Genomic DNA, 16,014 nt, shown 5'->3' on the forward strand with positions numbered 1-16,014 from the left:
TGTCAAGTCTTTACCTGCTTTGGATATTATATTAATATGGGTTTCACAGAGTGACTTTGGGTATTATCATTTTATTTCTATGTCATAAAAATAACTAAGGAGTGTTAGTTGTAATTGTTCTTTGAAAGTGTGATACAATTCTGCTGTGAATCCCTTTGTGTTTGGATATGGTTTTGGTTCATGTTGTTTTTTGGCAAAGGGATTTTTATTTCTGTTTCCATATTTGTGTAATTAAATTATATTAAATTCTTCTTTTACTGAAAATAGATTCTGTGGTTTGGAGAGATGGCTCAGTCTTTAAGAGTATTGGCAACTCTTCCAGAGGACCAGGTCAATTCCCAATATCCACATGGTGGCTCACAGCTCTTTGTAACTCCAGTTACAGAGGACCCAACACACTCTCACACACATACATTCAGGCCAAACACCAATCACACATAAAATGAAAGTAAATAAATCATTCTTCTAAAAAAGAGAAAGAGGATTCATCCTTCATAAAATATGTCCTGTTTATTGTTTGGTATATGATATTTATTAGCTCCAGTATTATTCTTCAATGCTGTCTTCAATGTCTCATATTCTCTCTTCCAACTCCAGTATTCTATTGGTGAATCTTGTGTTTGTAGTTCCTGTTTGTATTCCTAAATTCTTCAGAAATAGGGCAGATTTCTCAGTGAAGCAAGATATATGAAGGACAGGTTAGAAGACAGATCAGGCACCATTGTGACCTCTAGTGATCTAAACGGATGACACCAATAGGCAAGCTAAGCAATAGTGTAGAGACCACCTCGAATGCCTTTTGCTGATATTGAACTTGATGTCTATAACCATCCTGGAACCTTCATCCAGTGACTGATGGAAGCAAAGGCAAACACCCACAGTTAAATACTGAACAGAACCCAAAGAACCCAGCGACAGAGAGAGAGGAGCGAAGAGCAAATTGGCAAGTAATGGGCTGGCAAAACCAGCAGAGACAGCTGATCTGAACAGGGGAGCACTTTTGGACCCCAGACTGACAGGTGGGAGGCCAGCATGGGACCGATCCCCTGAATGTGAGAGTCAATGAAGAGGCCTGGGCTACCTATGGGGTCCAGAGTAGTGGATCAGTGTTAATCCCTTGAATACTAACAGGCATCCTGTGTCCATAACACAAAGAGGGTTGCTTTCTCTGCCTGGACTCTTAGGGAAGTGCCTGTACCCTACCCTGAATGAAATGATAGACTCTAGATATCCCCTATGCGGAAGGAATTGGCAATAGGGTGGGAGGATGGGGGGGGGATGGTGGGGGTACGGGAGGAGGGGAGGGAGAGGGAACTGGGATTGACATGTAAAACAAGCTATTTAAAATTTTAAAAAATGTTAAAAAAAGATATCTGAAGTACAGTATCATCTATTTTGACAAAATTCATCGGACATTTTCTTCTATGTCATGCAGAATGTCTGGCAAAATCTTCCATGAAGCAGGAATCCTAAAGAACTATACCACCTTGTTTGGGCAAGTTAAGCAGTCTTTTTTTGGATCCTGCATGTCCAGTTTTTACAGCATACTGTCAAGCAGTCCAGGCAAGAGAAGTTTCTTACCCAAACGGCAGGTCTTGACAAACTGAAAGCCAACTATGTTAGGAGATTCTTTTATACCCATCATCCTTTTGAGACAAATTAGTCTATCAGGTCCTGAAGTGTCTCACTGTTAAGAAAATTCTAAGATCTTAAAACATTTTAAATGTCATATCCTGTAGGTATTTGACATGTTTGAATATTATCTGAAATATATCTCTGCATATCTAGAAAACCTAACTACATGATTATAAATTTGAAAATTAAAGATGACTATTAATTTGTATTTCTTAGCCATATATCACAATTTTAAATGACCTGCAAAAATATAATACCTTAAACAAGTGTAGAAATATACATATAGTATAACAAAATTGACCATAACTTTGTATCAATAAACCAAAATCCATACCAATGTGAAGTATTTTGAGGTTAATGGTTTCTTTTTGGGTTAAAGTAGATGCACTAATCTACCTTTTGATTATTTCTGCACTATGTTTTTTCTGTTTTAAACTGCTAAGTGGGCATAGCTAGGGCCAAAAGAGTAGCTTTGGCTGTTGGCTTCAACCTATTCAGATTCCCAACATGATGAATGTACCCAGGAGATTCAGGCTTACCACTCCCCAACTCAGAGGAAAATACTGCCATCAGGTAGCATGCAGATGGCCCATAAACCTTTTTTGTCTAAAGAGTGAAAGATAAATCCATCACACAGCATGCTGTGCAGCTTGTAGATGCCTCTGTGTAAAGTGGTAGGAACGTGCCATACTGTACTCAATACTGCATTCCATGACATCTCTGTACCATGCATCACATTAAAGACAGAAGTAGGAAGGTGTTTAAGCTCCGTTTTGGGTGCTAGGACCATTTTTTTCACTTTTGAAAGACCTATAGAAATTTGAGAGCCTCATGTTGAATGCCATTTGTCATCACAGGCTTTTCTGTGTCTTGCCAGGTTCCACAGATGCTTATAAAAAATCACTCAGATGCTTAATATTAATTATAATTGTTTGGCCAGTGACTCAGGCTTGTTATTGGCTAACTCTTACATTTAAATTAATTTATTTCTATTAATGTGTGTATTTGCATGTGCTCCAGGGCTTACAAGTAATGCTTTGGTATCTTGCTACTCTGTCAGCTACTGGAGTGTCTCTTGACTCTGCCGTCTGTCTCCTTTTATTCAGTTTGGCTTTCCCACCTAGCTTTGTTCTTCCCTGACATAAGCCAAAGCAATTTTATTCATCAACCAAAAAAGGAACACATATTCTCAGCATACAGAAGGACATCATATATGAGATATCAGGCACAAAAATATCAATATCATCATTCATTATGGAAATACAAGTCAAACCACAAGGAAATATATTTTCAGATCCCAGGATGTGGTGATAGGAAGAGACAGAAACACTAGGAGCTATCAATGATGTAGAAAAGTTGGAACACTGATAAAATGGCATAAAGGTAATAGAGTATAGCTGCCATTATGGGAAATAACTTGAGAGTAATACTTTTCAATAGAAGAAATAAAATTAGCTTGTAACAGCCTTTACAATCCTGCTTATTCCACAAACTTGGACAGCCAAGTTCACATAAAAATAAGCATTAGCACCTACAACTATAAAATTCCTAATACCCCTAATTTAGAAATCATCTCAATGCCCATCAAATGAGTGATCAAACAGTGTCCAATCAATACAATGTAGTATGCTACTCATATTTAAATGTGAACTACTACTGAATAGAAGCACTACCGTGTGATATCTATTCTTGGTTGTCAACTTGAATATAACTGAAATAAACTACAATCAAGATATGGATGTCCAACCTGTGAGAGATATTCAGCTTGGTCTGCGGTGGTAAAACCATTTCCTGTCAAGACTTTTAATGCAGGAAAACACACCTTTAATTTGTGGCACACATTCTGTTGGAAGCCTATATAAGTGCATTGATGAAAGAAGATTTTGTTCCTTGCTTGCTTGCCCTCAACTTCATAGCACAGCCATACTTTCACTGGCAATGGAGCCTACTTCTTAGTAGGCTGTAAAGCAACTCCCAAAGATAGAGAAATAGAATATAGTTATGGAGAAACCTTTGGGGGCTGAAAAAAGAAAATCTAAAGGGGAGAAGGGGTAGCACTGGGATAAATAATCATATGTAGGGAGGGGCACAAAAAAACTAAGGGAGATGTGGGGATTGTATGTAAAACTAATGAAGCAGAGGTTTCCTAAATTATATACAGATACAAAAACAATGATATTATCAATAAGAGGAAGACAAATCCCAAACTAGACATCTCTTTTCCCCAAAGGAAAATGCCAGTGCCAAGAATGTATTACATGTATTTTAGTTTGGGACCAAATCTTCCTATAAAACCCCCAAACAATTCAGAATACTGTTAAGATTATTGTACTCTGCAAACTAATTGTAATCCTAAATTGCTGAATAAAACATCTACATATCTCACTGAATACAGAGAAAGCAAGTTGTTAACTACCTGGAGCCTTCAAACCTACTGACTGGTATTCATGTTACAGGAAGATACTCTATTCACCAACAGAGAAGAAAAGTAAATACAAACCTAGTTACAAACATGTATCTACAATGGTGAGATGCCTGCATTATATGACTGTGTAATATTAGCACAAATATTGTTGAAGTAATTATCTTAGTTACTTGCTATGAAGATATCCCATTAACAACACAACTTATAAAAGAAAGCGTCTAAATGTGGGATTTAACACTTTGAGGTTTACAGATTTATAATGTGAGTCCTTTATGATTATGCTGGTCAGCATGACCTCAGGCAGGCAGCGAGCATGCGGGAATAGTAGCTAAGAGATGAACATTGTTCAACAATCAGTGAGACACCAGGCAAGACAAGAGCTTTTTAAACCTCAAAGCCCAGTACAACTCCTCCAAAAATGCTTCACATCCATCAAACCCATACCAACTCCAACTAGAACTTACATCTTCATCCCTGCAATCCAGTTCATGAATAGTGGACAGAGCATTTACATATATGAGATGATGGGAGCCATTATTTTTAAAAGAAACCAAACCCAAAGTAACCAAACACTATCTTATCAAATTTACGTCTCATTTCATGACATGGAACACATGCCTTGCACTGTTTGGGAGAAAACACATTACTACTGTTCTGCTAAATGAAAATAGCAGTCAATGCCTCCTAAAAACAAGCTGCTTTACCCACTGATCAATGTCCCAGCCATCATCACAAAATCTTCCTCCTGCAATTAGATGGCAAGAAATACAATCACAAGTGGACAGTGTTCAGAGAGGGAATGTCTTAGAACACTAAGACGTAAATGGGGTATCTTCATCAGTCCCTTCCCATGAGGGCTGTGAGAAGTATGCAGAGGATGAGGTAGGGCTGAGGCATGTATGAATCAGGAAGACTGCGGCAGCATGGGCGGTTCCTGCACAGATGGGATCCCAGAACTGTGAGTGGAGGTGGATATAAAAAAACACATTCTTTTTTTTTTATTGTGTATATAGCCTCTGCCTGTCTGCCAGCAGAGGGCACCAGATCTCATTCAAGGTGGTTGTGAGCCACCATGTGGTTGCCGGGAATTGAACTCAGGACCTCTGGAAGAACAGTCAGTGTTCTTTTATTTTAATTTTACGTAGCTTGTTTTACATGTCAATCCCAGTTCCCTCTCCCTCCCCTCCTCCCGCACCCCCCTTCCCCCCCAGCCTCCCACCCTATTGCCAATTCCTTCCACATAGGGGATATCTAGAGTCTGTCATTTCACTCAGGGTAGGGTTCAGGCACTCCCCTAAGAGTCTAGGCTGAGAGAGCATCCCTATTTGTGCTATGGACACATGATGTCTGTTTGTATTCCAGGGATAAACACTGATCCACTGCTCAGGGCCTGATAGGTTGCCCAGGTCTCCTCACTGACACTCACATTCGGGCGGTCCTGATCATTCCCATGCTGGCCTCCCCACTGTCAGTCTGGGGTCCAAGAGCTCGCCCCTGTTCAGATCAGCTGTCTCTGCTGGTTTTGCCAGCCCATTCCTTGCCAATTTGCTCATAGCTCCTCTATCTCTGTCACTGGGTTCCTTGAGTTCCTCTAAAATCAGGAACAAGACAAGGCTGTCCACTCTCTCCATATCTCTCCAATATTGTACTGAAGTTCTAGCTATAGCAATAAGACAACAAAAGGAGATAAAGGGGATACAAATAGGAAAAGAAGAAGTCAAACTTTCACTATTTGCAGATGATATGATAGTTTACATAAGTGACCCGAAAAACTCCTCAATGGAACTCCTAAGGCTGATAAGCACCTTCAGCAATGTGGCAGGATACAAGGTAAACTCAAAAAAAATCAGTGGCCCTATTATATACAGATGATAAAGTGATTGAGAAATCAGAGGAACATCACCCTTTACAATAGCCATAAACAGCATCAAATATCTGGGGATAATGTTAACCAAGGAAGTGAAAGACCTGTATATCAAGAACTTTGAGTCTTTAAAGAAAGAAATCATAGAGGATACCAGAAAATGGAAAGATCTCCCATTCTCTTGGATTGGTAGGATCAACATAATAAAAATGGCAATCTTGCCAAAAGCAGTGTACAAATTCAATGCAATCTCTATCAAAATTCCATCAAAATTCTTCAAGGACCTGGAAAGAACATTAATCAACTTTATATGGAAAAACAAAAGGCCCAGGATAGCCAGAACAACCCTATACAATAAAAGAACCTCAGGAGGCATCACGATACCTGACTTCAAGCTCTATTATAGAGCAATATTCCTGAAAACAGCTTGGTATTGGCACAAAAATAGGCAGGTAGACAATTGGAACCAAATTGAAAACCCTGATTTTAACCCACACACCTATGAACACTTGATTTTTGACAAAGAAGCTAAAACTATACAATGGAAAAAAGAAAGCATCTTCAACAAATGGTGCTGGCATAACTGGGTACTGGTATGCAGAAGACTGCAGATAGATCCCTATTTATCGCCTTGTACAAAACTTAAGTCCAAATGGATCAAAGATCTCAACATAAATCCTACCACACTGAAACTCTTAGAAGAGAAAGTGGGAGATACTCTTCAACGTGTTGGTACAGGAGACCACTTAACATAACATAACACCAGTGGCACAGACACTGAGATCAACAATTAACAAATGGGACCTCCTGAAACTAAAAATCTTCTGTAAGGCAAAGGACATAGTCACGAATTTTTATATATTTATTTTTTATTTAACTTTTTACATGTGTTACTCTCAGTTCCCTGCTCCCCCAGCCCCACATTCCTCTCAACCCACATCCCACTCTATCTCCCTTCAGCTCCCCAGGGAGGGTAAGGCCTTCCATGAGGGATTATCAGAGTCTGTCCTATAATCCCAGGCATGGTCTAGGTCCTCCCCCATGTGTCCTGGCTGACAGAGACTCTTTCCATGTGGAATGGGCTCTCAGGGTCCATTTGTATTTCAGGAATAAATACTGATCTACTCCCTAGGTCCCATAAATTGCCGAGGCCTCTTATCTGACACCCAGGTTGTGGGAGACACCAAGGGGGTATCATGTCAGTCCCATTCTGGTCTCTCAGTCATCAGACTGGGGTCCATGTGTTCTCCCTTGTTTAGGTGAGTTGCCTCTGTGGGTTTCTCCAGCCTGGTCTTAATTCCTTTGTTTATCACTCCTCTTTGCAACTGGTTTCCAGGAGTGCAGTTTGGTTTTTAGCTGTGGGTGTCTGATTCTGCTTCTGTCAGACACTGGATGAGGTTTCTAGGATGACATATAAGATAGATATAAATCTCATTTTCAAGGGGGGCATTTATGTTAGCCTTAATGCCAGTTGGTGTCATTTTTGTAGATTTGTGAACGTTTTACTATGGCCAGATCTCTCCTTCAACTTATAATGGTTCCTTCTATTATGGTATCTCTCAAACTTCTCTCCTCTAATCTTGCCCTGGCTCAACCTTCCTGCTCTCCCATGTCCTCCTCTCCCCTTGGCTTCTCCCCCTCTCTTTCTCCCATCTCCCTCTCCCCTTCCATCCCCATGCTCCCAATCCAATTAGGATATCACTTCCCATAACCCTTTTCTGGGTTACCAGAAAGGTCCTCCCTGCTTCCCAGATTCTCTGGTGGTGGCATTGTGGGCTGGCTGGCAATTTGCTGTTCCATGTCTAAAATCAATATATGAGTGAGTACATACCATGTTTGTCTTTCTGTGACTGGGTTACCTCACTCAGGATGGTTTCTTCTAGTGTTATCCATTTGCCTGAAAATTTCAAGATTCTATTTTTTTCCCCTGACTAGAACTCCATTGTGCAAATGTACCACATTTTCTCTATCCACTCTTCAGATGAAAGGCATCTCAGTTGCATCCAGGTTCTGATGATTACATATAGTGCTGCTGTAAAAATAGTGCAACAAATGTCCTTGTTGTATTAATAGGCATCTTTTGGGTATATGCCTAAAATAGGAATTGCTGGGTCTTGTGGTAGACTGATTCTCATTTTTCTGAGGAACCTCCATACTGATTTCTATAGTGTCTTTATGAGTTTGCATTCCCACCAGCAGTGGAGGAGTGTTCCCCTTTTTCCACATACTCTCCAGCATAAACTGAAATTGGTGTTTTTGATTTTAGCCATTCTGACAGGAGTGAGATAGTATCGCAGAGTTGTTTTTATTTGCATTCCCCTGGTTGCTAGGGAGTTTAAGCACTTTCCTAAGTTTTCTCAGCCATTTTAGTTTCCTCTATTGAGAATAGAATCTTCGTTTATTGGCTCCTTTGGCACTTTGGAGACTTGCATCTTTAGTTCTTTGTAGATATTGGAAATCAGTCCTCTGTCAGATCTGGGGTTAATGAAAATCTTTTCCAATTCTGTGGGCTGCCTTTTTGTCTTGTTATCTGTGTTCTTTGCCTTGCAGAAGCTTCTCAGTTTCAGGAGGTCCCATTTATTAATTGTCAATCTCAGTGTTTGTGCTATTGATGTTATACTCAGGAAATGGTCACCTGTACCGATTCATTCCAGGGTGCCCCCCACTTTCTCTTCTAAGAGGCTCAGTGTGACTGGATTTATGTTGAGGTCTTTAATCCATTTGGCCTTTAGTTTTGTGCATGGTGAATGCAAGGATCTATCTGCAGTCTTCTACATGACAGCATCTAGTTGTACCAGCATCATTTGTTGAAGATGCTATCTTTTTTTCTTTGTCAAAATCCAAGTGTTCGTACTTGTGTGTGTTAATATCAGGGTTTTCAAGTCAATTCCATTGGTCTACCTGTATATTTTTGTGCTAATACCAAACTGTTTTCAGGATTATAACTCTATAATAGAGCTTGAAGTCAGGGATGGTGATGCTTCCAGACATTACCTTGATGAACAAGGTTGTTTGGGCTATCCTGGGTCTTTGTTAATATATAATGTTGAGAATTGTTCTTTCAAGGTCTGGGAAGAATTGTACTGGTATTTTGATGTGGACTGCATTGAGCATATTGATTGCTTTTGGAAGGATTGCCATGTTTACTATATTGATCCTACCTATTCAAGAGCGTGGGAGATCTTTCCATTTTCTAGTTTCTTCTTTAATTTCTTTCTTTAAAAACTCAAAGTTCCTGCGATACAGGTCTTTCACTTGTTTGATTAGCATTACCCCAAGTTATTTTACGTTGTTTGTGGCAATTGTAATGTGTGATGTTTCCCTGATTTCTTTCTCAACCCTTCTATCATCTGTATAAAGTAGGGCAACTGATTTTCTTGAGTTGATCTTGTATCCTGCCACTTTCTTCAATGTATTTCTCAGATGTAGGAGTACCCTGGTAGAGTTCTTTGGGTCACTTATGTAAACTATCATATCATCCATACGTAGTGAATGTTTGACCTCTTCCCTTTCAATTTGTATCTCCTTGAACTCCTTTTGTTGCTTTATGGCTCTGGCTAGAACTTCAAGTTCAATATTGAAGAGGTATGGAGAGATTGGGCAATCTTGTCTTGTTCCTGATTTTAGAGAAATTTCTTTGAGTTTCTGACCATTTGGTTTGATTTTGTCTGTTGGTTTGCTGTATATAACTTTTATTATGTTTATGTATTTTCCTGTTATCCTGGATCTCTCCGAGACCTTTATCATGAAGGGTTGTTGGATTTTGTCAAAGGCTTTCTCAGCATTTAGTGAGATGATCATGTGATTTTAGTTTCTCAACTTGTTTATACAGTGGATTACATTGATGGATTTTCATATGTTGAACCATTCCTGTATCCCTTGGATGAAATCTACTTAATCATGGTGGATGATTATTCTGATATGTTTTTGGATCTGATTTGCCAGTATTTTGTTGAATATTTTTGTGTCAATGTTCATGAGTGAAATTGGTCTGAAATTCTCTTTCTTAGTTGTGTGTTTGTTTGACTTGAGTATCAAAGTTATTAAAGCTTCTAAAAAGAGTTTGGCAATGACACTTCTGATTCTATTGCATGGAATATTTTGAGGAGAGTCGGCATAAGTTGATCTTTGAATTTCTGGTAAAATTCTGCACTGAGGACATCTTGACTTTGGCTTTTAGGTTGGGAAACTTTTGATGACTGCTTCTATGTCCTTATATGTTATAGGTCTATTTAAACAGCTTGTCCTTGATTTAATTTTGGCATGTGATATCTGTCCAGGAAGCTGTCCATTTCCTTTAAATTTTGAAATTTTGTGGAGTACAGGTTTTCAAAGTATGACCTGATGATTCTCTGGATTTCCTCAGTGTCTGTTGTTATGTCCCCCTATTCATTTCTGATTCTGTTAATTTGCATGTTGATATTCTGCCGTTTGGTGAGTTTGGATAAAGGGTTGTCTATTTTTTTTATTTTCTTAAAGAACCAACTACTTGTTACATTGATTCTTTGTGTTGTTTTCCTAGTTTCTACTTTATTGAGTTCAGCCCTCAATTAGATTATTTCCTGGCATCTATTCCTCCAGGGTGAGTTCGCTTCTTTTTTATTCTAGAGGTTCCATTGTGCTGTTAATTCTCTAGTGTGACTATTCTCCAGTTAATTCATGTGGGCACTTAGTGCTATGACCTTTCCTCTTAGCACTGCTTTCAAAGTGCCCCATAAGTTTGGATATGTTGTGTCTTCATTCTCATTGATTTCTAGGAAGTCTTTAATTTCTTTTTTTATTTCTTCTTTAACCCAGGAGTGGGGAAATTGTGCATTATTCAATTTCCATGAGTTTGGAAGGTTTCTGCAATTTGTGTTGTTGTTGAATTCTAACTTTAAAACATGTTGATCTGATAAGATACATGGAGTTATTCCAATTCTTTTGTACCTGTTGAGGTTTGCTATGTTAGTTTTTTGAGAAGTTCCCACGTGGTGCTGAGAAGAAGGTATATTCTTTTGTGTTTGGATGGAATGTTCTATAGATGTCTGTCAAACCCAATTGGGTCATAACTTCTATTAGTTCCTTTGTTTCTTTGTTAATTTTCTGTCTAGTAGTCCTGTGTAGTGGTAAGAGTGGGGTGTTGAAGTCTCCCACTATAAGTGTGTAAAGTTTTATGTGTGGTTTGAGTTTTATTGATATTTCTTTTATGAATGTAGATGCCTTTATGCTTGTAGCATAGATGTTCACAATCAAGACTTCATCTTGGTGGATTTCTCCTGTGATGAATATGAAATAACCTCTCTGTCCTCTGCCCTTTGCCCTGAGTGGAGGCAGGAGCCAAGCAGCTCTTTCTGCAGGCATCTGGTTGCGTGGTTGTCAAGGGGCCAGGGGCAAGTCAATGTGGCTGCAGTCCTCAGGCCAGGAGATCTGAGAAAGGGCAACTGTGAGGAATTCCCCTGAATTGCCTGGTCCTGTGCCCTTGGAGAAGGCCAGGAATCTGGGTTGCTCAGCCTCCCACTGGGAGGAGACCCTCAGTGGCAGTCCCCAGGCACTGGAAAGCAGGCCCAGAAACAGGCATGAATTGCCTTGTCCCGAGGGTGGAGAAAACAACCAGGAATCTGGGGTGATTAGTTTCAGTCTCCAGGCAGTCCTGCAAAAATCATCTTATCTGTGTTTGTATTGTTACTTTTTGTAAAATTAGCTCTCAATTTTATTTCTTGTTTGGCTGTGTTCCAAATGCATTAATTTCCATATAGGTTTTATTATATAGTTCAACATACTAGATTTTGAACTTTTTGGTTTTTGTCTTAACTAATTCTGGAGTTTAAAAATTAAGAGATGTGTTTGTACAACTTTTTATTTTTCTGTAGGCACATATGTATCTCTCAGAGCACTGCTTTTAGCGTGTCCAAGATATTTCGTGTTTTTGGTTTCTTTTCTATGTGTTTCCAGGAAGTTGTACTTATCCTTCTTGTTTACTTCTTGATACATTTGTCCTTCAATACTGTGTCATAAATCTCTATCAGTTTATATATCTTCTATAGGTTATTTTGCTATTGGTTTTCAGACTTTTGCATATGAAAAGACAGAATCAGTGGAGTTGTTGAAATTTTACTGTACCATTGGCTTTTCTGTGTTATTAAAAGTACCTTTTTAAAAATTTATTTAAATCTATAAAGTCTTCTGAAAGCATGTATGTATGCATGCCAGAAGGGGTCACCAGATGTCATTATAGATGGTTGTGAGCCACCGTGTATTTGATGGGAATTGAACTCAGAACCTCCAGAAGAGCTGCCAGTGTTCTAAACCTCTGAGTCATCTCTCCAGTTCATTTTATATTTTATTAATATAAGGGACTTGTCATCTATTACAAGAAACTTCCATGGACTGCTAGATGCAATGGATATTCTTTAGTCATTGGTATATATGTGAGGTATATTTGATGTAAGGTTTCATTTAGTCCTTGTAGCTCTCCACTTACTTTTTTCTAGCAGTGTGTTCGACAGTGCATGATATTGAATTCAGTAATATTGAATTGGAATCAGTTATTACTTGTTTTCTACCAGTATATTGCTTTAGAAATTGGGTGTGCCAGTGTGTAGATTTCATGTGCTTAAGGTTGTAATGTCTTCTTGTCTTATTAGTCTGTTGACCAGAATGAAATATTCTTTCTAATGTCTTCTGATTAACTGTGTTGGGAGTCCATTTTGTAAGATTTTGGGAGAGGGGCACCAGCTTTTTCCTGGTTTCATTTCTTTGGAATTATTTTTCAATCCTTTAATTCTATGGTTTTTGTATAAGCTTCTTGTATGCTTAATTGTGGTTTGTCATTCTTATATTTATTTTCATGCCTTTTAGTAATAAATATTATAAAAGTAAAGGTTATTGTTTTGAAATATTTTACAACATACTTTTATCATTTTTTTCTCTCTCAGCTCCACTTGATTCTCTCTACTTCTCTAGCAATTCCTTTTATGTTTCATTAAAAACAAAATGGGAATACAAAATATAACAACAACGAATAAAAGAAAACAAAACAGAATAAAACAAAATAAATAAGTCATAAAAATAAAAAAGATCTTGTAGAGATACACATATTCACCCACTAAGAAATCCCATAGGTTCCTCGGGCAGCATCAGGTAAACAGGCCGGCTTCCCGGCCTGTGCTCCAGTGCCTGCAGATCACCTGGGACCTGCACAGAGCTCCCAATCCTGGCGGGAGCCAAGCACCCCAGACTCCAGATCTTCTCTCCCATCAACGAGACCAGGAAAGCAGAGGAGGCTGGGAGTCCAGGGAAGCAGCTGTTCCTCGGGCAGCATCAGGTAAACAGGCCGGCTTCCCGGCCTGTGCTCCAGTGCCTGCAGATCGCCTGGGAACTGCACAGAGCTCCCAATCCTGGCAGGAGCCAAGCACCCAGACCCCAAGTCTTCTCTCCCACCAACGAGACCAGGAAACCAGAGGACCCAGGGAGACCAGGACCAGCATTCGGACAAGGAATAGAAGAACCACCAGATTATTGGACTTGCTGGCACCCACCAAAAGGGAACTCTGGTCCCCAGTCCAGTAAGGGGCTCTTTCTGCACCCCTAGAAGAAGAGATGGGAAAGAGACAATACAAAAACACAGTCAGCAACCGAAAAACAAATATGACACCGCCAGATTCTAGAGACTCCACACCAGCAAGACCCCAACATTCCAATGCGGACGAAGCAGAAGAGAATGACCTTAAAAGCACTTTCATGAAAATGATAGAGGCCCTAAAAGAGGATATTGGAAAATCCCTCAAAGAAATGGAAGAAAAAACAAACCAAAAAATGCAAGAAATGGAAGAAAAAGCAAACCAAAAAATGCAAGAATTGGAAGAAAAAACAAACCAAAAAAGGCAGGAAATGGAAGAAGAAATGAAGCAAAAAATGCAAGAAATGGAAGAAAAAACAAAGCAAAAAATGCAAGAATTGGAAGAAGAATCATACCAAAAAAGGCAGGAAATGGAAGAAGAAACAAAGCAACAAATGCAAGAAATGGTAGAAAAAACAAAGCAAAAAATGAAAAAATGGAAGAAGAAACAAACCAAAAAAGGCAGGAAATGGAAGAAGAAACAAAGCACAAAATGCGAGAAATGGAACAAAAAGCAAACCAAAAAATGCAAGAAATGGAAGAAAGAACAAACCAAAAAATTCATGAAAGGCAACAAATGGATGAACAGATAAACAGAAAATTGCAAGAAGCAATGCAAACACTGCAAGGGTTGAAAACTGAAATAGAGTCATTAAAAAAACACAATCTGAAGAAAGGCAGAAAATAGAAAAGCTGGACAAACAGTCAGGCACTACCAATACAAGCATTACCAACAGAATAGAAGAGATGGAAGAGAGAATCTCAAGTGTTGAAGATACGCTAGGAGAAATGGATTTATCAACCAAAGAAAACCTTAAATCCAACAAATCCTTAACACAAAACATCCAGGAAATATGGGACACCATGAAAAGACCAAACCTAAGAATAATAGGTATAGAAGAAGGAGAAGAAATCCACCTCAAAGGGGCAGAAGGCATATTCAACAAAATCATAGAAGAAAACTTCCCCAACCTTAAGAAAGACATGCCAATGAAGGTACAAGAAGCCTACAGAACACCAAATAGAGTGGACCACAAAAAAATCCCCTCGCCACATAATAATCAAGACCCCAAACATACAGAATAAAGAAAGAATATTAAGAGCAGCTAAGGAAAAAGGTCAAGTAACATATAAAGGCAGACCTATCAGAATTACACCTGATTTCTCCATGGAAACTCTGAAAGCCAGAAGGTCCTGGATAGATATTCTACCTGCACTAAGAGACCATGGATGCCAGCCCAGACTACCATACCCGGCAAAGCTCTCAATCACTATAGACGGAGAAAACAAGATATTCCATGACAAAACTAGATTCAAGCAATATGTGTCCACTAACCCAGCCCTACAGAAAATTTTGGAAGGAAAACTCCAACCCAAGGAAGCTAACTACAACCAGAAAAACATAAGCATTAGAGAATACCTCTCTACCAACAGCCAAAAGAACAAAGGTGTGAAATTCCACACATAATTCCATCAACAACAACCATCCCAAATCGCAGAAGGATGAGCAATCATTGGTCATTAATATCCCTCAATGTTAATGGCCTTAACTCACCCATAAAAAGACACAGACTGGCAGATTGGATTCGAAGACAGAACCCTTCCTTCTGCTGCATACAAGAAACACACCTCACCCTCAAAGACAGACATTACCTTAGAGTTAAAGGTTGGGAAAAAATTTTTCAATCAAATGGACCCAAGAAACAAGCAGGGGTAGCAATCCTAATATCTAACAAACTAGAATTTAAAATAAAATCAATCAAAAGAGATGAAGGAGGTCATTACATACTCATCACAGGTGAAACCCACCAAGATGAAGTGTCTATCCTGAACATCTATGCCCCAAATACAAAGGCATCCACATTCGTTAAAGAAACATTATTAGAACTTAAATCTCATCTAAAGCCCCACACAGTTATACTGGGAGATTTCAACACACCACTTTCACCACTAGACAGGAATACCAAACAGAAACTCAACAAAGAAGCAAAAGGTATAATAGAAGTAATGACCCAACTGGGATTAACAGATATCTATAGAACATTTCATCCACATAAAAAAGAATATACCTTCTTCTCACCACCACATGGAACCTTCTCAAAAATCGACCACATACTTGGCAACATATCAAACCTCAGCAGCTACAAAAAAATTGGAATAACTCCATGCATCTTATCAGACCACGATGCTTTAAAATTAGAATTCAACAACAACACAAATTGCAGAAAAACTACAAACTCATGGAAATTGAATAATGCTCAACTGCACCATTCCTGGGTCAAAGAGGAAATAAAAAAAGAAATTAAAGACTTGCTCGAATTCAATGAGAATGAAGACACAACATAGCCAAACCTATGGGACACTTTCATGGCAGTGCTACGGAGGAAGTTCATAGCGCTAAGTGCTCACATGAAGAAACAGGAGAACAGTTATACCAGAGAATTAACATCACAGCTGAAAGCTCTAGAACACAAAGAAGCACACTCCCCC

The sequence above is a fragment of the Mesocricetus auratus genome, unplaced genomic scaffold, assembly GCF_017639785.1.
Source record: "Mesocricetus auratus isolate SY011 unplaced genomic scaffold, BCM_Maur_2.0 Super-Scaffold_6731, whole genome shotgun sequence".
NCBI lineage: Eukaryota > Metazoa > Chordata > Mammalia > Rodentia > Cricetidae > Mesocricetus > Mesocricetus auratus.